Source organism: Canis lupus, chromosome 11 (genome assembly GCF_003254725.2).
Source record: "Canis lupus dingo isolate Sandy chromosome 11, ASM325472v2, whole genome shotgun sequence".
NCBI classification, from domain to species: domain Eukaryota; kingdom Metazoa; phylum Chordata; class Mammalia; order Carnivora; family Canidae; genus Canis; species Canis lupus.
In genome coordinates, this window is record NC_064253.1 from 61,920,907 (window position 1) to 61,941,161 (window position 20,255).

A 20,255-nucleotide genomic window follows, 5' to 3' on the forward strand; every position below is an offset into this window, starting at 1 on the left:
GCATGTATACTATCAGACTGTGCTTTAATCCAAACGTTTTTCTGTTCTTTTAATTTTAATAATATATTTACTTTGATATGTGTTGAAGATGTGTATATAAATAGCCCATCAGACCTATGGTATCATGGGTGTTATTGCTTTTGATAAAGCTAAATTATTTTTATTAATTTAAAAATAATATATATTAAGTAAATAATATGGCAATATGTAAAAAAAAAAATCTTGAAAGTGATATAAGAAGAGAACTTTGGGAAAATGCCATAGAGGCATAGCTTCTAGAGCTGACTGCCTCTGACCAGCTCTGTGGTCCTGACCAAGTCATGTCCCCTCTCTGAGCTTTAGTTTCAGTAGCAGGAATCTGGAAATACTGGTCTTTCTGCTGGAAGAGGATGCTTCAACAAATGGGCAATCTTTCAGTTGAGTCTTTTTCTTCTGAATTTTGGTTAATCTAATCATAGTTGAGCCAAGGTTGCTCTCTTTCCTAAAAAGATCCGCTCTATAAAGAAGTTCTTGTAAAAATATGAATTTGACAGGATACTGGCTTTAAAATGAAGTCCCAAAATTTTACTTTAACAAAATATTACCTCTCAATAACTCCAAAATAGGAGCAGAAATGTTCAAGTCAAAGTCTCCAAATTGGCTAAATCCCTGTATTGATTTTGAGAAAGTTAAAAAAACAAAAACAAAAACCAAACCAAAGTTCTATAAATAATGTGATTTTAAAGCTAATGGCTCAGCAAGGAGATCATGCACTGAGATTCTAACCTATCATCTCTCATTCATCTTTGCATCCCTAATATTCGGCTCTGAGTGTGGCACATTGTAGTTGCTAAACAGCTATTCAACGATTGAATGATCTTACACATGAATGTTCTATGTTATAGTAATTAGCTTGATAGAACTGTAAATTTAACTTTTACCTATGGCAGAAAGTTTTGTTTTTGTTTTTTTGTTTTGGAATTTTAGAACATTGCTATTCCTTTCTGGTATCCAAAGGTATATATACAAAGATTCATAAGGAGTAAGTTTAATATAAGTTATTGCAATTTCTCTTCTTTTGAGAGCTGTTCAGAACCATGAATTATCCACCTTTGTTGTCTTTTAGTCACTCCTTCAGAGGCATGGACACTAGTCAACTAGTTATGTATATTTGGATATGGGTTTATGAGAATATATTGATTTTCCGGTAAGGGCTGAGTAAGCGCTAGCGACTTCACGTTTTGGATATTTGGTGGATCCGTAATCACCGAATTTGAAGTTTTCAGAAAAACAAAAAACTTTTTAAGGACTGAGTAATTTCCAACAAGAGTAAAAGATCTCAAGGATTGGGAGCAACCCTTTGAAAGTCAGAAACTCAAATAGTAAAAGACTGTATTGAACCGCTCGGTAAAGGAGTTTTACACAGGCAGGAAAATACCACCAAGTTCAAGAGGTCTGTCACAATATGGTCAAATGTTTAAAGGTGGAATAATTGAGACTTCTGAAAAAGCCATATTCCGTTCATTTGGTCTTTGTTTTGCTAAAATCATCAGCATGAACAGTTTTCCAGCTGGAATTTGGAAAGTGGGGTTATAAACTGGATTTTTGTTTTGTTTTTTTGTATAGTTTTCAGGAAGGAGGACTTTCCCTTTTTTTATATAATGTAAATATTGTAACAATGAGTGAATAACTGGTTTCAGTTGAAATTCTGTCTTTTTAATGTAGCCTCTGGACCAAGTCTTCCTTCTTTCCATGATTCCTTCCTGCAGGTGACAGAAGGCCCTTTTCCTGCCATAAACACTTTTCTTTGAGAGATCTGGGTGCCTTCCTTTCCTAAACCTTTAAAGCCCAAAATGATTTATAGGCTACCCCTATCCTGCTAGAGGTGGGCACATAAGTGGATCATATTTGCATGGGTCACTCTAATTATAGGACTCCACTGTTTCTTGAACTAAAATAGCAAGATTTATTATTCTGTTAATGCTCATAAAGTCAGTCTTTTGATGAGCCATAATTTCCCTTTATGAGGAGCCTGTATGCCAGTCACCCATGATAAGGGAGAAGAAAGTCCAGACTTCCAACATATTCATATTTCCTTATGAACATTAATAAAATCTTGAAATCCTGTATGACTCCAGGGCACAGTGGCATGGGATAGGGTAACAAAAGGCAAATTTCACGCAGTCCCCATGTCCCCATGAGACTTCCCTCACATTGCTGGCTGTGTACAAAACCTAAACTTTTCCATTTTTAATGCAAAAAATTGAGAAACTAACCTTCCTAGAGGAGGAGGATAACTCCACCAAGGAGCCTTGCATTATCCTTATGAATATTCTGAAGGAATGACATAGCAGGAGGTGAGAACTTTCTCCTGTTATCTTAATTGTCCGCTAATGGCAAAGCATAATTACGGTTACTCAAGTGCCAACTTTATCAAGGTTTTCTCTAAAACCTGCAGCCACAGCGCTCTTTCCTTGACTTGACCCACCTTTTTTTTTTTTAATTTTCCCAGTTGCTTTCCTATCATTTGAAAGAAAACTGCCCCCAATTAAAAAAAAAAAAAAAAAAAGAGTCTAATCCCCAACCATGTTACAATTTTTTTTCTTTTATTTTAGTTGGACAGTTCGGGCACTTGTGACTCCAAAAGAAGTCGGAAAAGAAAAAAAATGTGTGTGTGTGTGTGTGTGTGTGGCATCACTAATTGAAAATTTAGCTTTTCCACATTCAAAAAGGCTTTGCGGGAGTTTTGCAGGAGTTCGCTTCCCGGCTTTGGGAAGTCAATTCGCTGCTAAAGCAGAAGATGGTCTTCTAAAGACTGTCCTGTATTAGGAATGGAGACTCGGCCACCGTACCTTGCCCCCCCCCCCCACGCCCCCTCGGGAGGAGCCCCGAAGCCACCCATCGGTCTCAGGATCTCCTCGCTGCCTTTGTCCCTTGTAGACGGGGAGGCTTGGAGAGGAGGTTTAGTTTCCAAGGATTGGAGCGTTTGAAGGGCGGGGCCATCTCCAAGTCCATCTCCCCTTTTTGTCCTCTTCTCCTGGGACGGGAGGGAGGAGCCAGGTCCCCCCGCGGCCGGTTCGGGAGCTCTCTGTCTCGGTCGCTGGAGGTGAGTCGGAGCGGGCGGCAGCCCCGTGCATCGTAGCGCAGGTTAATTTCTCGAGTTCACCGCAGTCGGTCGGCCAGCGGCCCGCGGCTTTGCCAAGTGGGTTTATGAGGTCCGCGGCGTGTTGGGGCGCGCTCGCATTCCCGCACAAGGCTCCTCCCCAGGGCTCGTTCCCCGACTGCCGGCTGCCCTTCGGTGCCCCCGGAGCCCCGGGTTTCCTCTGACCTCGGCGCTTCCTCCCGGCCCCCCCCCCCTCCTCCTCCTCCTCCTCCTCCTCCTCCTCCCCCCCACCGCCGGGCTCCGAGCGACCCTGCCCCCGGGGAAGGGCGGCCCCCGTCTTCAGGACTTCCGACCCCCCCCCCCGCCCCCGGCCAACCCCAGGAGGTACCTTCACGTCGAGCAAGATTTTTTTTTTCCGCACAGCCTCCAAAACCCAGCGGTCCCAGGGGCTTCCAACCCTGAAATACGATGGTGATTTTCCGGGTGCAAGGGCTTGACAGCGAAAGTCAGCTTTTTATTAAAGACAAAGAGGTAACTGATCAGCTGGGGCACCGTAGGGACGGCGGAGACCTGGCGCGCTTCCCCGGGTTGCCACGAGGAATTCGGGGGGGAGCGGCAGCCGGCGCTCGGACACCCCTGGGGGCGCGGGGGAGGAGCTCGGGGCAGAAGGACTTCCCCGGGTCCCGCCGGGCACCTGGAGCAGGGAGTGCTCCCCGCTCTGCACAAAGCCAGCGGCGCTTCAGTTCTGAGCAGCCTTACCGTCCTCCTCTCCTCCTTTCTCCTTTTCTCTTCTCTTTCTCTGACTCCCCGTCTCCCTTTCGCCTCCGCGCGTTCTCCTCCTCGCTCTCCTCTCCCTACTTTTCCTCTCCCCTCGCCTCGCCCTCCCCCCACCCCCCCCCCGCTCCTCCTTTCTTCGCCGCCGCACGCGTAGAGTGTCATTTATTTATTTATTTATTTATCATCACCCCCGCCATCAACACCCTTTTAGGGCTCCCGAGCTTTTCAGTGCGAGTGGGAGGAGAAAAGGGCAGGAAGTGTTGACGGCGAAGGGGGTGAAATCGTGCCTCTGGGTGAGACATTCTGCCCCGGGAATAAACGATGGGGAGGAAAAAAAAAAAAAAATCTTGGAAAAGGAGGATTGGGATCTGTGTCTGGAAGCCCGCTATCCGATGGGAACCAACTCCGCGCGCGTCTCCTCCTCCCCTTTATTGTAGGGCTTTATGGGTCTATCCTCCCGGACTGTTGTTTGGAAGGGGCGGGGTGGGGGGGTGGCGGCGGGTGGGCAGGGAGTGAGTATTAAAGAGGACAATCTGGCCCTGGATCTTCTACACCGCGCCTTCTCCACCGGATGCGCGCTCCCCAATGCAAAGGAATCCAGCAACATCCCCCAATTCAGACGCGGACAAAAGAAACTTTAATTAAGGTCCCTGCCCCGCGCGCCGTGTGTTTCTCCCGACGCTTGGTGATGTCCAACTCGAGGAAGCGAGAAATAGAAATGGTACAACCAGCCCGTGCCCTTGAACTTCAATTGCTCCTGACTTGCTGTATTGATTTTTTTTTTTTTTTATAGTGTAGGCACAGACCGTCCCCCTCCCCACCCCGCCCCACTCCATCAAATTAGAGCCTTAGGAGAGACGTGCGACCTGGTGGTGGAGGATGAGGGGCGGGGAGGGGGGGAACCCATCCCTTTGCAAAAGAGATAGTTCAGAACGATTTGGGGGAAAATTACACCAAATAAAAATTCAAGGTGTGAAAGCTTCATCTTGGTTCTCTTGTCTTCAACACCATGACACCTTATCATTAGAAGCGCTGATTGTTACTTTCCGAGCCTTTAGATGATCAGCCAGAAAGTGCAAACAACGCGGGGCTGGAGGGTGTAAAGTTATTTAAGTAGGCTCTTTTTTTTTTTTTTTTTTTTTCCTTTTGGTGCGCCGTCAAAACATTTCACAAGTTGGGAAAATAAAGTGGTGGTTCCGAAGCTCGGAATGATGGGTTCTTTCCCTACCCCCCCAGCCCCCCTCACCCCTTTCCATATCAGAAAAGAAATAAAATGCACAATGCGCCTTTATTTCGGGGGAGAAGACTTCAAAATACGTGCCAGTAATGGACAATTTGAGCTTTTCACTGGAGATACTCACACCGCAGGCTGGAAAGGGATTAAAAAGCCCCACGTGGTTGATCTGGGTTTAGACTTGCAACCTCTAGTTCCCCGTGTTATGTTCTCTGCAAAGACTGGCCTCCCGATGGATGCGTGCGAGGGGCTCCCAGGGGCCCGGGCTGGGCGCCTCGGGCCGGGCTGATGGTGGGAGAGCCCGGGGCGGCCGGGCAGGGTGGGCGCTGGGGGCTTCCTCCGCCGGCCAGGGCGGCCGGGCGCCTCCGGGACGCGAGCGCGCACGCCCCAGCCCGGCCGCCGCGCTCCTCGCACCGCCTTCCCCGCAGGTCTTTATTCGTCTCATCTCCCTCTTCCCCTTCTCCTCCTCCTTTGCCTCCTTCTCCTCCTCTTCCTCCTCCTCCTCCTCCTCCTCCACCTCCTCCTCCTCCTCCTCCGCCGCCGCCGCCGCCGCCACCTCCTCCTCTTGCATCTCACTGGCCTGGCTCTGTGTTGCTCTGAGCGACAAAGACAATGTCCCAGCCTTAACTTTGCAACCACCTTGCCTCCTTCTGGGGTTCGGCGCGGGGAGGGGGGAGGGGGAGGGGGGACCGCAGCCGCAGCCTCAGCATCTCCTCCAGCGTCTCCTTCTGCTCTTCTCCAGCTCTTGGATCGTTCTTCCCTTTCTTTCCCCCAGCCCTTTCCTCGCTTCTTTCTTTCTTTCCTTTTTCTTCCCGTCTCCCGCACGCTGTCGTTGTTATTAGAAAGGCTTCGCGCACCCCCTGGTGCTCCGGCGTTTTGTGTGGCAGGAGAAGATTGTCTCCCTTCCCTCGGTCTTGCTTTCTCTCTCCCTCTGGTTGCTCATTATTCAGAGAGAGACACAGAGGGAGGGAGAGAGCGAGCGCGCGAGGGAGAGGGAGGAGAGGAGAGGAGAGAGAAGAGGAGAGGAGAGAGCGAGGGGAGAGAGAGAGAGAGAGTGAGAGGGAGAGGGAGGGAGGGAGAGAGAGGGAGAGGGAGAGGGAGAGGGAGAGACGGATATCTCAGGTCATCTGCAGCTGCAGCGAGTCTGAGGAGCCGAGGAAGGCAGGGAAGATGGCGATCCTCCATTGCTGAGACCCGGCACAAGCACATGAGACTCCCAAACAACTTCCACAACAATAACCCGAGCAGGAAGAGGAGAAAGAGAAAGAGGATAAGGAGGCGGTGGGGCTGGAGAACCCGAAACACCTCCCGGCGCCGGGACGCTTCTTCTGTAAGTTACTGCAATTAAGCAGCAGCCCGGGGTGGTCCGGGTGCTCCGGGGAGCAGAGCGCGGGGCGGTGGAGGCTCAGGCGCGCTCATTCATTCGGCCGACGAGGGTTGGCGGAGCGGGGAGGAGAGGAAGTCCCCTGCCTGGACTGGCTGTTGGGAGAGGAGAAGCGGCGAGAGGGCAGGGGAGGAGGAGGAGGAGGAGGAGGAGGAGGAGGAGGAGGAGGAGGAGGAGGGGGAGGAGGGAGAGCACGAGGGGGAGGAGGAAGAGGAGGAGGAGGAGAAGCGAGGGAGGAAGAGGAGGAGGAGGAGGAGGAGGAGAAGGTGGTGGTGGTGGCAGTGGAGGTGGCTGTGCTTTTCCTGCTGGCGGCTCCTTCTGCTGGGGGGAGCGGAGCGCTGTGGCTTAATTAATTTCGCGTAGTTCTATGGAGAGAGGAGAGAAAATGCAAGATGAGTGAGAAGAGAGCTGGAGGCTTAGGACGGATGCTCCGGGCGCGGGGACGGGAGTAGGGACGGAGAGGGGGGCGGAGGGCGGGAGCGAGCGAGGGGCCGGGGAGCGAGCGCTCCGAGCCGCCCCGACCTGAGCGCGTTGACCTCTTTCTTGCTCTGTCCCTCTCCTTCCTTGCCCCCCTCTCTGTCTGCCTGTCCCCAGCCCGATGGCAAAGCCGTGCGGATCGGCACCCCCCTCTTCTTGCTCAGGTATTTGGCTCTCTCGCTCTCTCGCTCTCTCGCTCTCTCGCTCTCTCTCCCCGAAGTTGGGATGCGGGGTCGGGATGTGGCGGGGGCGGGGGGCGGGGGGGTGGCGGCCGCCGCCGGGGCCGCCGGGGCCGCCGGGGAGCAGAGAGGCGAGGAGCTGGGGGGCGCGGGCCCGGCCCGCGGGGCGGGGGTGCGGGGGGGGGGCGCGCGCAGGTTGGGGAGCAGCTGAGGAGCTGTCTCCGGGCTGGGGGTTCAGAAGCGTCTGGGGGAGGAGGACAACGGTTTCTGGAGAGGAGAAGCCATTACACACGCTTGGCTCCGAGGAGGGGAGAATAAGAAGGCAGGGGCCTGGGGGTCGCCCCACTCCTGGTGCGGGTCCCAGGGGCCTGCCCTCCTTGCAGGCACGAGGGGAAGCCGCAGCCGCCCCCCATTGGAGCAGCCCCTCTCTTTCCCTTTCTTTATCTCCCTGTCCTCCATTTGCAAGCTGTCTGCTTTGGTTCCAGTCCAGACTCCAAAACACAAAGCTCCTTCTCACGTTCATTCTCCAGGCTTTTCACCCTTCCTGAAGGAACCCTCGTTTTCTTTTCATTGTAGCTTCTAACCTCCAAGAGAGGGAGGGAGGCCGCCCGGAGTTCCTTTTATATTCCTCCTCTACCCAAAGGGGGGAAAAAACAAAGTTTTATTTTTAAGCACGCGCCTGGGATGGGAAAAGACCAACCAGTTGGGGCTTTCTCCCAGGGCTCCCCCGGGGGGTTGTGTCTGAGTGTCTGTGTTGGTTGCTTGGTCTGCTCTGGGTTTTGTTCCTGGAGGTGGCTCGCAGGTTTGGGGGAGGAAGTGACTAGTTGGGTTGAGAGCTGGGAACTGAGTCAGGTAAGCCGTGTCATGTTGTAACTCCACCAGAAAATGGAGGAGAGCGGGTTTCCAGGAGACAAAGCTGAGATGAGAAGTGTTTATAAAATTATGGATGTCTCCATTTTGAAGCTCTGTTGGTGATGGCTGGAGGAGGAGGAGGAGGAGGAGGAGGAGGAGGAGGAGGAGGCTTAGGCTTAGGCTTGCCTGCCTACTCCTTCTTTTCCAGGGTGAAATCTTGTGTGGTGGTTCCTCACCATCTATTCATTATGCAAGGGAACCAGGGGACTTACTGGAAGGGCTGCTCAGGTTTTTCTCCCACCAAAGGAGTGCTTTCACAAGTTATTGAGGCGTTTGTTTCCATTTTAAAGTAAACTTTGGAAATTTTTTTTCTTCTCGGGAGTGGACCTGAAGGGTTTTGACCTCCTTCAGGAAAGGCCAGGGAGAGCCTTACACGTTTTCCACCGAGGTCTTCACCCAACTTTTAAGCAGCTCCAGGTCTCCTGAAAAGTCACCGGGGATTGTTGTTGCCTCGTTGTGAAGATGGTGGTGGCCCTAAGCTGAGACTGGGGAGTTCTGGGGCTTGGTGATCACCACGATTTGATGCATGGCAAGACTTTATTGTCTGGTGTGGGCTGACTTCTTGCAAAAAGGGGAAAGAACAACAACAGCAACCACAACCGCAACAAATCCTGCAAGATCTCAGAGGAACTCCTAAGACTGACCCCAGTTTCTCCAGAGTCCACATTTCTCTTCAGGTTGTTCCATCTGTGCATAAGGCCTTCTATTAGTCCCTTTGTTTTCCCCCTTCCCCTTCGTTCTGCTCTTTTTCTCTCTGTTCTCAAGGACTGTAAGTCTTCAGAAATATCAGATGTCTTCTTAACAATGTCACTATGGAAACAAATTTTTACAATATTGTGTCTGTGGAGAAAACCTTAGGCCCAGGTGTCTTCACCTTTTTAATTGGGGAGAATTTAGTAGTCCTGTAGGAAGACATTTTGTGAGGATGATTTGAAGGAAGGACCCAATCCTACCCCAGTCCACACACGTTGATTGGAGCTCTTCACAGATTAGTTCTAGAGAATGTACGTGATTGATCCAAGTAAAGGACACGGTCCTGAAATGCTTGAGGAATTTATAAAAGCCAACCATGAAGATGTTGCTTTACCATTAGGTAAGGTAGCCATCTTGAGGGTGAGGGAAGATGTTGGAAGAATTTTAGGTGGACTATTGATAAGATAGGTGAGGAAGCCTCCACGGTGGAATGAAAACTTGGAGGAGATTCAGAACCAATTAATATATTAATAAGGAGGCTGATTGGACCTCGTTTTCAACTAAGGAGGGACATAGAAAGGTACCAGCTTCAACAGAAATAAGGAACACATTGGTGAGCGACTTACACCAGCTTTTTTCTTGCTCTGCTTTCTCATTATGTGTCAGATGTGTGTGTGTGTGTGTGTGTGTGTGTGTGTGTGTAAAGTTCCTATGTCTACAGTATTATTGTGCATATCGAAGTGGTTTTAGATTCCAGATGTAATTATATTCTGTTGAGTAGCTGGTAGCAGTGTCATTCAGCAAATGCACAATGCTGTATATGACAACATCACATTTTTCAAACCAAACTGTTGTGTCATTAATTGAGGGTTATTGTTCTTCTGAGGAGTGTGAAAGGAAAGGAGAAATACATGGTTCCTTAGCTGATAATTGTCCATGGCCAATGAAGTAAAACCCTGTTTTTGCAGACGAAGATGTATGGTTTTCAACATTTTCAGTTGATGTGTGTGCTCATTTAAAAATACTTCTCTTCAGATCTCTGCTTCTTTATTAAAAACCTGGGCTTCTCCAAGAGCACTTGAAAAAATCTTTCTTCTTGGAATCATACCTTGTATTATTCAGTTTTGAATGTTGTCTTTTGATACCATTACTTTTGCTCCTAAGTGGGATGTTGTCAATGTTAATACTTAAATTTGCTAATGCATGTGTGGATGCTACTTGTTCAAACTCGGAAGTTCTAATGCAACGGAATAAAGAGAGTTATTTGGGAAAGTAATTACCAGATAATTTTGCATCTAATTAACCATATTTGCGTATGTAAACAAATACATTCTAGGTTGATCTTGAAGCAAACTTCTATGATATCTTTGTTGTTGCTGTTGATACCAGGACAACCGGTTAATTATTTCAGTGGGGGAAAAAAAAATCTGACAGACTGGTTGCTGGTCCAGCGTTTTGACTCACCACATTTTTTTTTTACTTTGTGACCAAGTGTTTTGTTGTCTTTATACACAGTCTTAGAGTTGAGCTTTTCTGGAGGGAAAAAATTAGGTATCTAAGAGGCATTTTGGAGTTTGAGAGTATGTTCTAACTGGTTACCTAAGAGACATGTTCATCTCTAATGCCCTTCATCAACATGGGAAGCACTAGTATTAAAGATGTGGTTGCTTACATTTTTCCAAACCTACACATTCAAAATGTGCCAAATATTTTGGATAAAGTCCTACGCAAGAAATACGAAGAGTGTCAAATTGAACATTCTCATTTGATGTCAAGGCTCAGAGATTTTTTGTTTTGTTTTGTTTTTGAGACAGCAAGTTGATGAGGCTCGTTATGCAAATTTTTTCCTTAGCTCTAATACATCACAAAGAGAAATCATTCTGGAGAAATATATGTGAGCTCTGAGGCCCATTGCCATAGGAAAGATTCTTGTTGGATCTTTGTATTCCATAATATTTCTCATGTTAGATTTATGTCCATCTAGTTTATTGACCACATTCCCTGAGAGCTTGTTTTTTTCCATACTCCTTGGAGTTGGAAACAACTTTTGGATAAAAAGAAAAAAATATATATATACATGTATGTACACACATGTATACATACACGTGTGTGTGTGTTCTTTCTTTCTAATGAGTCTTCTGGAAGATAGGAGAAAAGCAACCCAACCCTACTAATGGACTCTAGAGTATTTGTGGTCAGTTTTCCTGAAAGAAAAGAATGGTAAAATTGCCTTGGAAAGAGTTCTGCTTTCTGTGTGATGGAGTCTAATAGAGTCTAGTCTGTCTCGAATTCTCTCCTGGTGTTGAGAGTTCTTGGATAAGGTAGTAACCTTACTCATCCTCTTTGTGCTATATGCCTTTATCAGACTCATTGGACAGAGCATTGACAAAGCTGTACGGAATGTTTCAAGTAGAGCACTGGAGAACAGAGGTGCTATTACACAATGCCACATTCACAAATTAGGAAATATATAAATAATGAGCTCAGATTGCAAAGGTTCTGACATGAGTATATGATTGGATGACTGGTATGTGGAAATTAAGGAAATTCAAAAGAAGTGGAGGAAAATATTTCCAGGGTCTCATTGCAAATCCAGCAAACTGGAGGAAAAAAAAAAGAAAAGTCAGCCTGTGTGTGTATGTGTGTGTGTGTGTGTGTGTGTGTGTGTGTGTATGTGTGTGTGAGGGCAAGTATCTTTGGAGGTTCACATAGTTATGAAGTTGGTGGCTTGGAGAGAAACATTAGCTGCGTGTTGGTGACCTATTAATTGATTATGAGAAAATAGGAGAGTAGATAATGCTAGAAGAAAATTCCTCTTGTGTGATATGCCAAGACATCTGGCAGATGTTATGTTGGGCCCTAAGGAATGGACAGTTTAATTTTAGCCCTAGCAAGGAAATGGGAAGTTCTGAGCTCTTTTAATAGCACAAGCCTTAGTTTGGGGAAGGTTGCTTAAAAAAATAAGAAAGAAAAAGAAAAGAGGCATTTATTGTCATATTGAAGAACTCCAGGGAGTGACTAGATTAAGCTGAAGAGTTTTGGGGTGATGGACAAAAATACTACTTCCTCAGTAGAAATTAATATAAAAATCACCTAAAATAGGTTGACTAATATGGTACACCGTAAATGGTGAATAGTAAGAACTTCTAATTGAGAAGCTAGTTGTTTTGTAGAGAGATCATCTACTTCAGATCTCCTCTTCCCGCGGCATTTTATTGAAGAGGAAACTGGCACAGAGACGTGCAGTGACTTGCCCAAGGTCAGAAGGTTCAGTTGTAACAAAGCCAGGCCCAGCGCTCAGGTCAGCTGACTCCCAACCCAGTGCCCTTTCCACCACCCCATTGCCGATGATTTTAGCGGTTTGTGAAACACCAGCTCTCCTCTCCAGAGTGCAAGCCTCTCTGAGAAACTCTGTAATCAAACACTAGTGGGGTAGGAGTATTGGTTTTTGTTAGTTGACTTTACCGTGTTGGGGCCGAGCATGGTTTCATTCATAGAACTGATACACTCCAGAGGCCAGTTTTGTTCATGCAACTTCCCGTCGAGTTGCAGCTATTGGGATTGGGACAAGTGCTTTTCTTTTCACTGGCCTCCTCTCTTCTATATAGTTCTGTCATCCAGGGCTTGGGAGTCCTTTGCGAATGCCCTTCTTTAGAGGTTTGTCTGGGACTATTGCAACTTACCAGAGTGCCCACAATTGGACTCAGAGGATCTATTTTGCAACATGGTACAGATTTAAATTGGCTTCTTTCAGAGATGCCATTTTGTAATACTGATGAATGGCCAAGAGAGTGAAATCCAGTCAAAGACAATTACTGGTGATTTTCCAGTATTCCAGACTCATCCAAAAATGTGCGCTCCATGGATCTTCTTGGAGCCCGATTCTCTCTCTTGCAGACCAATGGCTAGCAGGCCAATCAATGGCTAGCTATTTACCATTCCCCAATGAAGTCATGAAGTCATCCTTCAAGTGAGTTTTTGACAACACGGGGAACATTTAACCAGAAAGAGAGAGAGAGAGAGAGATAGGACAGTACTTTGGGAAGGGTGAAATGGACTTCCATTTCTGATTCCTCTTGGACAAGCGAAAGTCATTTTGTGTAAAGAGTGATGTTTGGAAGTTTCCACATTTTCTAAGCTTCTTCCAAACTAAAGCATAAATTCTTAATCCAGGAGGCAGTCTGGAGAAGGTAGTGCTGGATGTGGACTTCTGGCAGAAACACAGTTAACGCTATAAACAGTTGAACCTCAGTGTGGCACTCCTCCAAATGAGTTGACTGTCGAAAATAAAATGTTCCAGAAGAACTGGGAGAACAGGAAAGAAGTTAAAACAGCATGGTTTGCATGCCAGTACTGAGGGAAGAAAAAAAATGTTGGGGTTGGGGGGGCGGGGGCATTGGAGAGAAGATAATCCCAAACTGAACTGTCTCCTGGATTCATAAGACCCAGGAAGAGAGGTTTCCAAGTGAGGGGAAAATGGATTTTTATGAATTTAGATTGTACTTGCAGTTTACTAGGAAGCTCTTTTGAATCTTTTGTCCCCTTGAACTTTGTCTCTGGAGAGCTGTACACACTGACAAATAGAAAGTCAATTGGAAGTGCTTTGGATTTACATTTTCTGCTTAAAAATACTATCATAAGATTTGTCTTACTTTCTAAGGGCTCCTGTCCTTATCAGTTAAAGCGTACATAAGCTTTTTAGCTTTTGGATGTGTGACTTCAACTCAAAGTTGGTTTTTTCAGGTCTTGGGAAGACAAGAGATAGGTAGAGTGATGTGGTATGAGAAGGGTATGAGTATGATCACCTGCAAATGCATTGTCTTTTAATCCTAGTGAGCAGATGACTTGGTGTCTTCAAAGCGTTCTTGCCTAATTCCTAGCTGGAGACATTTTTTTTATGAGTTATTCTTGGAGGGAAGGTTTCTTTTTGTGCCAGGTCATGGGTATTTTGATATTGATTTTCTTGCTTTCATGTGTTTGCTTGTTCAGTTCCCTGCATGTTGCTTCTGGATATTAATAAAATACTTCTGCTGTGCCTGTCCACATCTTAGCCCCAACTTCATTCAAAGAACACAGCCTGCTCTTGAGGGTGAAGGGAAGGTTGGTAGGTACTTCCTTGTTCCAAAAAATAAATACCCGAAGAAGATGAAGACAGCTCAAGTCAGAGAATTATTTGCCCGGCTTTCGAGTAGACTTTTCACAAAGACCATGCAAGGAAAGATGGGGAAAATTCTACTAGGAACCAGTAGATCCCGATTAAAATGTTTTAGGATCACTTCGTAGGAAATTAAGCATTTGTCCAAGATGAGTAAGCAAAGACTTACCTTTGGATTCAGATTGGTTTGAGTACAAAAGGAGCTGGAGGCCCAGGCGAGACAACTGTGTCAGAAGTAATTAAGCCCAGGATTTGTGGAGAGGCTTATCTGCCACAGAGCCCAGCTGGGGAAGGCCAACCTCGCTCCCTAAGCCCTCATCTGGCCAGTTGAACCAGAACAGGAGCTAAGGCCTTCACATTTTTGAGTTTTTCTCTTCCCTGTTCAGATTTAAGAAGGTAAAGTTGCCTTTATTCAGTTTTGCTCCTGTCAGCTGAGTGCTTGCTTCTCTCTGGAGCTGGGAAATGCCAGAGGCGGGGGGTGGGGGGGGAGTGGGGGGGTGGGGGGGGTGGGGGGTGGGAGCTGATTTCTTCTGAGGGAACATTCTCCCTTTTAACACTACAAATGTGCCTATAACATTGTACTTATTACTCAGAAAATAATTGTGCGGTGGCACAATGTGGGATACTTGAAAGATGTTTGCTGCACAAAGGTTCCAATACTCACCTGCAGATTAAGAAATGGGTTTCTAAACCATCTCATTTCTATTGCTAATGAAAAGCTTTGGAAGGCACCTGTGAATTAGAGCTCCAGCTGCTATCATGGTAGGGGAAGTTAGGCCTTGAAAGGATACACGGATTAGCCCATCAGAAAAGCAAACAGTAGCATCAGCACAAGTAGGAAATAGACAGGGTTGTCAAGCTAACAGAAAAGTAGGCTAAAGCATTGCCATAATTGTGTGGTGGAAATCTGCTGGGAAGGAGAGACCGCTTGGATGGGAGAAGGAAAAGCAGGAGGAGAGAGGCAGGGGAGTGATTGCCAAGCCCAGGTAGGAGAGGTCTATCCACTGGGAAGAGGCTACAGGAAGAAGAAAGGCGTTGCTTTTAAGAAAACGATAAAGCACGTGGGAAAAGACCCTGTAATTTGGAACTCCTTGCACATGAAAAATGAAGATCCATGCTCAGGCCCACAGTCTTTGGTCAGTTCTTACTGTAAGAGAAAAAGAGAAAGAATTGAACTTGGAAGACCATTTATGTGACTTCAGGGCTACAAATCAGCCTTTCTGATGGGAGGACCAAAGGGAAGCTTGAAGGAACTGGTTAAGTAAGCCTGGGTGGAGATTTTCCTGGAAAATGAACGAAGTGGAGAAGAGAGCACAGCAGAAAGTCGCTGCATTATTAATGGGCAGACACTGCGATAGTCCTCTCTACACTCATCCATAGAGCTTCTCTACCTACGCTGTGGGTGTGAGAGGGAATGAAGGAAGAACAAAGACATGCTTCTTTCCGAGGGGAAAGGAGTGGACCGTGACAGCTACCTGGAGTCCAGTTTGGGATTAAGCCATTTGCTAGAGCCAGGAGGCGCAGGCTGGTCTGTCGATTGGATCCTGGCATTTAAAAACCCAAAATAAAGCCTTTGTGGCCCAGAATGGCTAGCCATTCTAATCCCTAATTACGTCCTCCCTCTGTTGTGCCCAATTAGTCAACGATTGAGTATCAATCATTCAACCCACATGGGACCTGGTCTAGGAGTCCTTTGTGTGGGGTAAAATTTGAACACTGGGCTGTAGCCCCGAAGATGGCCAGGGTTAGACGCCAGCTAGAGATTATGTAAGGATTTCAATAACAAGCACTTATCACCCAGAAACTTTTTCTCTTCATTGGTTTCTGTCTTACATGGTCTTCTCTGAAGACTGGTAATTGGTACTGACTATTGATAGCTGGGCAGGGGATGCTCATGGAAGAGACCATTTTGATCTGAATGCCACAGTTCAGCTGCAGGAACGTCTCCCCCTTCTGCTGTCAATTGAATATTATCCCTTCTTATCTTGGGTAAGAATACCTACCATCTATAAAGAGAATAAATATGATGGCGTCATCAAAAAAGGCTGCCAACTCCCCTAGAGTAGGAATATCACACAGATCTTTCACAGAATGCTGATTCTCCTCCTGGAGAGACTCATTATTAATTCCAGGTAGCATTTGTTTGACATTTAATACGTACCGGGACTGTTCTTCTGGTAGAGAAAACTGAGGTTTGGGGAGATGAAGTAATTTACCCAAGGTCTTGGAGCTAGAAGATGGGGAGCCGGGGGTTCACACATGGGTACTACCTTTTGGCCCGCTGCTGGTGGGAACTGGCCTTGGTTATTGCTTAGTATGCTAATAGATTATAATCCTGATGCTTTCTCTCTTCCAGTTGCTTATGCCACTAGTATATCCTGGTGTTCTAGAAGGGGAATTTGAGCATAATGGAAAATTAATTGTAGTAGATTAGTTGATATGAGAGATATAACTTACTGTAATAGCTTGATAAAAGTGTGTTTAACTAAAGAGTACCCTGTTTTGGTTCTTCTGAATTATAGAGGAGATGGTGAAAAACAGCAAGAGACCATGTAAGAGGAAATTTAGAGAATAAATATTTTTAAATTGTATTGTCAGAATTGTAAAGTAGTTATACATGTGGATGGTTAAGAAGGAACACCTACCTGTTACAGCAGAAGGTTATGCTGTGTGACTTTTTTTTTTTTTAAGATTTTATTTATTTATTTGAGAGAGAGACCGTGATTCTGAGAGAGAGCAGGAGCAGGAAGGAGAGGGAGAAACAGACTCCCCACTGAGCAGGGAGCTGATGTGGGACTCGATCCCAAGACCCTGGGATTATGACCTGAGCGAAAGGCAGAGCTACCTTTCTGGCTGACTGAGCCCCCAGGTGCCTGATTCTTTCTTTCTTCCTTTCTTTTCTCTCTTTCTTTCTTTCCGTCTTTCTTCCTTCCTCCCTCCCTCCCTCCCTCTCTCTCTCTCTCTCTCTCTCTCTTTCTTTCTTTCTTTCTTTCTTTCTTTCTTTCTTTCTTTCTTTCTTTCTTTCTTTCTTTCTTTCTTTCTTTCTTTCTCTTTCCTTCTCCTTCCTTCCTTCCTTCCTTCCTTCCTTCCTTCCTTCCTTCCTTCTTCCTTCCTTCCTTCCTTCCTTCCTTCCTTCCTTCCTTCCTTCCAAGTAAAGAAGGGTCTTACTTTTTTTTTTTTTTTTCCCTTCTTAGGGCTCCTGTTGAAAGTCTCAGTGCCCTGTATTGGCTCTGGTTTACTGTAAGCATGAAACATGTTTCCAAAAGCCACACAGACATATTTGAAAAGTAGTTCCACCGTCTAATGGTCATTTTTGGAAAATAGCACAGATACTCTTCAAAGCGTGGGTACTGGTATCCCCCATGCCTTTTAGTGATCACCATCTGCTCTATTTAGATCATGGAGACATGATGATTGTTTGGGTTTTATTTGCCTCTCCCTGAAACATCACAGTACAGTAAGGAAGCTGCTGTTCATGGATGACCACAAATGCCCTTAATAGAGTAACAAGCTGTACTAAGGGGGATGGAGCAGGTCCAAATATCCCTGAGATACCCAGGACAGTAGCTTTACTGTAAGACAGGCAGTTGGGGCATTAATTGCTGAGTAGACTCTTTAACCTCAAAACAAGTAGTCGTGGTTTTATAAAATCTTAACTTTGCTACGGGATCTGTTCAGGTGATCTGTTCCCAGACAGATTTGTACTCAAAACCTTTGTAGGAGGAGAAGTATGTGTCCTGTTTGTTAAGTGTACTGAGGAGGCCACGGAGCCACCCATATTTTTACCTGTCATCTACCAAACTTATCAAAACCATTGTTTTTCTTAGATAAAGGCCTTTTATGGGGGAAAAGCCCCCCACCAACCCCCCACCCCCGAAATAACTACACAGTGGAAGAGAGTAATAACACTGAGCTACACCAAAGCGTGTGGTTCTCTAGGTGGAATTTCTGATTTAAGAGCCTTAGGTAACATCTGTTGTGACCCTAATCAGTAGCGCCCCGCCTTCTAAGATATTCCCTCAAACCAGCTTGTCTCAAAGACCAGTTCTTAGCCTGGTTCCCCAATTTTCCCCTTAATTCTTTGAGGAGAGATCTATTCAGGAGCTTTGCAGAAGGTGCAGGTGAATTGAGCCAGCGTATCTTGGTGGGTGCAGTGATGTCCAACTGGGGCTAGGACTTTGAATTTGAGAATACACTCAACGTGAGAGGCGGGGTGGCAGAGGGACCCTTGGGGCATGTCCAAGGTGGTAACTGTAGTAGGTCTATGTATTTAGGCCTGGTGGAGGAATCTCCCATTATACTGAAAACAAAAGAAAATAGCCTCTTCAAAGGCAGAGTCCATCGTAATGTGGAAAAGCATGTTGTAGGGATCACATAAAATGGCACACATTCAGGAGAGCAGAATTGTATACATCCTTCCACTTGTGTGAAAGTTCTCCTCATGCATTCCGTCTTCTCTGATTTGAAGCTTTGCCTCTGATTAGTAGTTTGGGGGGGTTGAGAAGTGACGTGACATTGAAGAACAGATGTCATGCTGTCCCTGACATTCCTCCTTGCTTGACTCAAGGGTTTTGAGTACTCACCCATTCTTTTTCTGGCCAGTGGCCGTAGCTTGTTAATAATGAAGGAACATCACCCATAGGTCCCGAAATTAGCAAGTGTTAAATGTTACGTGATTATTAGGGGAAAAACAAGATAATCTAGTCAGTGGGCTTAATTAGGTTGTGATTGCCCAATTGCTGCTTCATGATAATTATATTCATAACCCCGTTTCTAGACGTCAACCACAATTATCAAAATTGACCCCAGCATAGGTAAGTGTTAGCGATCTTATTTGGAGCAGCTACTGAACGGTGAATTTCCATGTTCTGGGGTGTTCCTCCCTGTTTCATTTCCCCCTACTTGCCACCTTCCCATCATCTTTTCTCCATTTTAGCAGAAAGATCAGTAGTAACATTATTTTGTCTGTGACCATGCACATATTGTATATCTAGTGTTGATGTCTACAGAAAAATAGATTTAGTAAAAGAAAAAAAAAGCAAAACATTAATAAATCAGCAAGTCAGAGTCTTGAAGCTTAAAGATCGGAAATGAGCTAGATTTTTTTTCAGCACATGAAACCTATTTAGTAGATTTGATATGATTCATTTGAACAGAGCCTTTACTTTATAAGGCGTAGTTCTAAAGTGAAAAAGAGTGAATCTATGTTTGAGACACTGTCTTATCGATGTGATCATTAAGGTCTGAGGAACAGAAGGAGAACTTCTAACTTTATATTAACCACACGTTCCTATCCCCAATTCATGACATTTGCTGCTAGGCTATTTCAGTGGAAGAACGAGTCATTGCTGGGACATTGTTTACTGTTTATCTCCCCAATGAAGGCAATGATTTCTAGGAAATACAAACAACAACCTGTATCAGAAGTGGGTATGTCAGTGTGACACCATGAATCACTGGGCCAGATTGTCACTTGGCAGCTTTCCCTTTCTGACATGCAATTATATGAAAAAATAATGCACTTAAAATGTGCACACCATAGCTAAACATCAATGCAGTTGAACTGTCTGAACAACTAGGAACTTGATTACTCTCTCTCTATAGGTGTGTGTGTGTGTGTGTGTGTGTGTGTTTATATATCTGTGTATATAAACATAAATTTATATATATATATAAACATGTATGTGTATACTCTTTGGGGAGAAGGTGCTTATTTTTTTTTTAATTTTTATTTTATGATAGTCACAGAGAGAGAGAGAGGCAGAGACATAGGCAGAGGGAGAAGCAGGCTCCATGCACTGGGAGCCCGACGTGGGATTCGATCCCGGGTCTCCAGGATCGCGCCCTGGGCCAAAGGCAGGCGCCAAACCGCTGCGCCACCCAGGGATCCCAGAAGGTGCTTATTTTTTGCTGAAACATCAGGAGTGCAAATTTTGCAGACTTACTGGGTGAACATGCAGTTCTTTGTGCAGGGGTCTTCAGGAAGACAGTGGTGTGTAGTGTGTAGAGCAAACTCTCTGGGACTGCATGAGCACAGGATGAAATTTGTGTCTGTCTCTTCCTAGCTGTGTGACTTTGAATAAGTCACTTAACCTCTCTGTTCCCATGAGTTCCCACCCAGTGAAAGGGAGACGATAATACGAATCTGTAGAACTGACATAAGGACTATAGAATATTATGTGTATAAGGATCCTGGTTCAGAAAGGGCACTTGAAAAATGATAGTTTCTTCCTTCCTCACTGATAGAGAAACTGGGGTAGAGAACTCCCAGAGCTTTGCCAGATGTGAATTGTTTTGTCTTTGGTCTTAAACTCCATTTTTTGAGTCCCGCCTGATGAACTTGGTGCCGTGTCTGCCTTAAC

General features: G+C 45.9%; 1 protein-coding gene and 1 non-coding gene across 9 annotated transcripts in view; one reads left to right on the forward strand and one right to left on the reverse strand.

The window, feature by feature from the left end:
• Window positions 1–2,564: 2,564 nt before the first annotated feature.
• LOC112649733 (uncharacterized) lies at window positions 2,565–3,953 on the reverse strand. The gene is made up of 3 exons (XR_007414113.1): window positions 3,842–3,953; window positions 3,471–3,592; window positions 2,565–3,172 (listed from the first exon to the last, which is right to left on the reverse strand). It is a non-coding gene; the product is annotated as an uncharacterized LOC112649733 (transcript).
• The window catches only part of ZNF462 (zinc finger protein 462), a 136,968-nt gene continuing 119,694 nt past the window's right edge, over window positions 2,982–20,255 (forward strand). For 2 of the 8 annotated variants that reach the window (XM_049116348.1, XM_025432828.3), the window contains exon 1: window positions 6,179–6,423. The gene's annotated coding sequence lies outside the window, so the exon portion shown is untranslated. Of the gene's footprint in view, window positions 3,086–3,505; window positions 3,614–6,178; window positions 6,424–6,680; window positions 7,119–7,331; window positions 8,723–20,255 lie in introns of those variants that run through there. The other 6 variants (XM_049116347.1, XM_049116349.1, XM_049116352.1 and 3 more) reach the window with 6 other exon arrangements.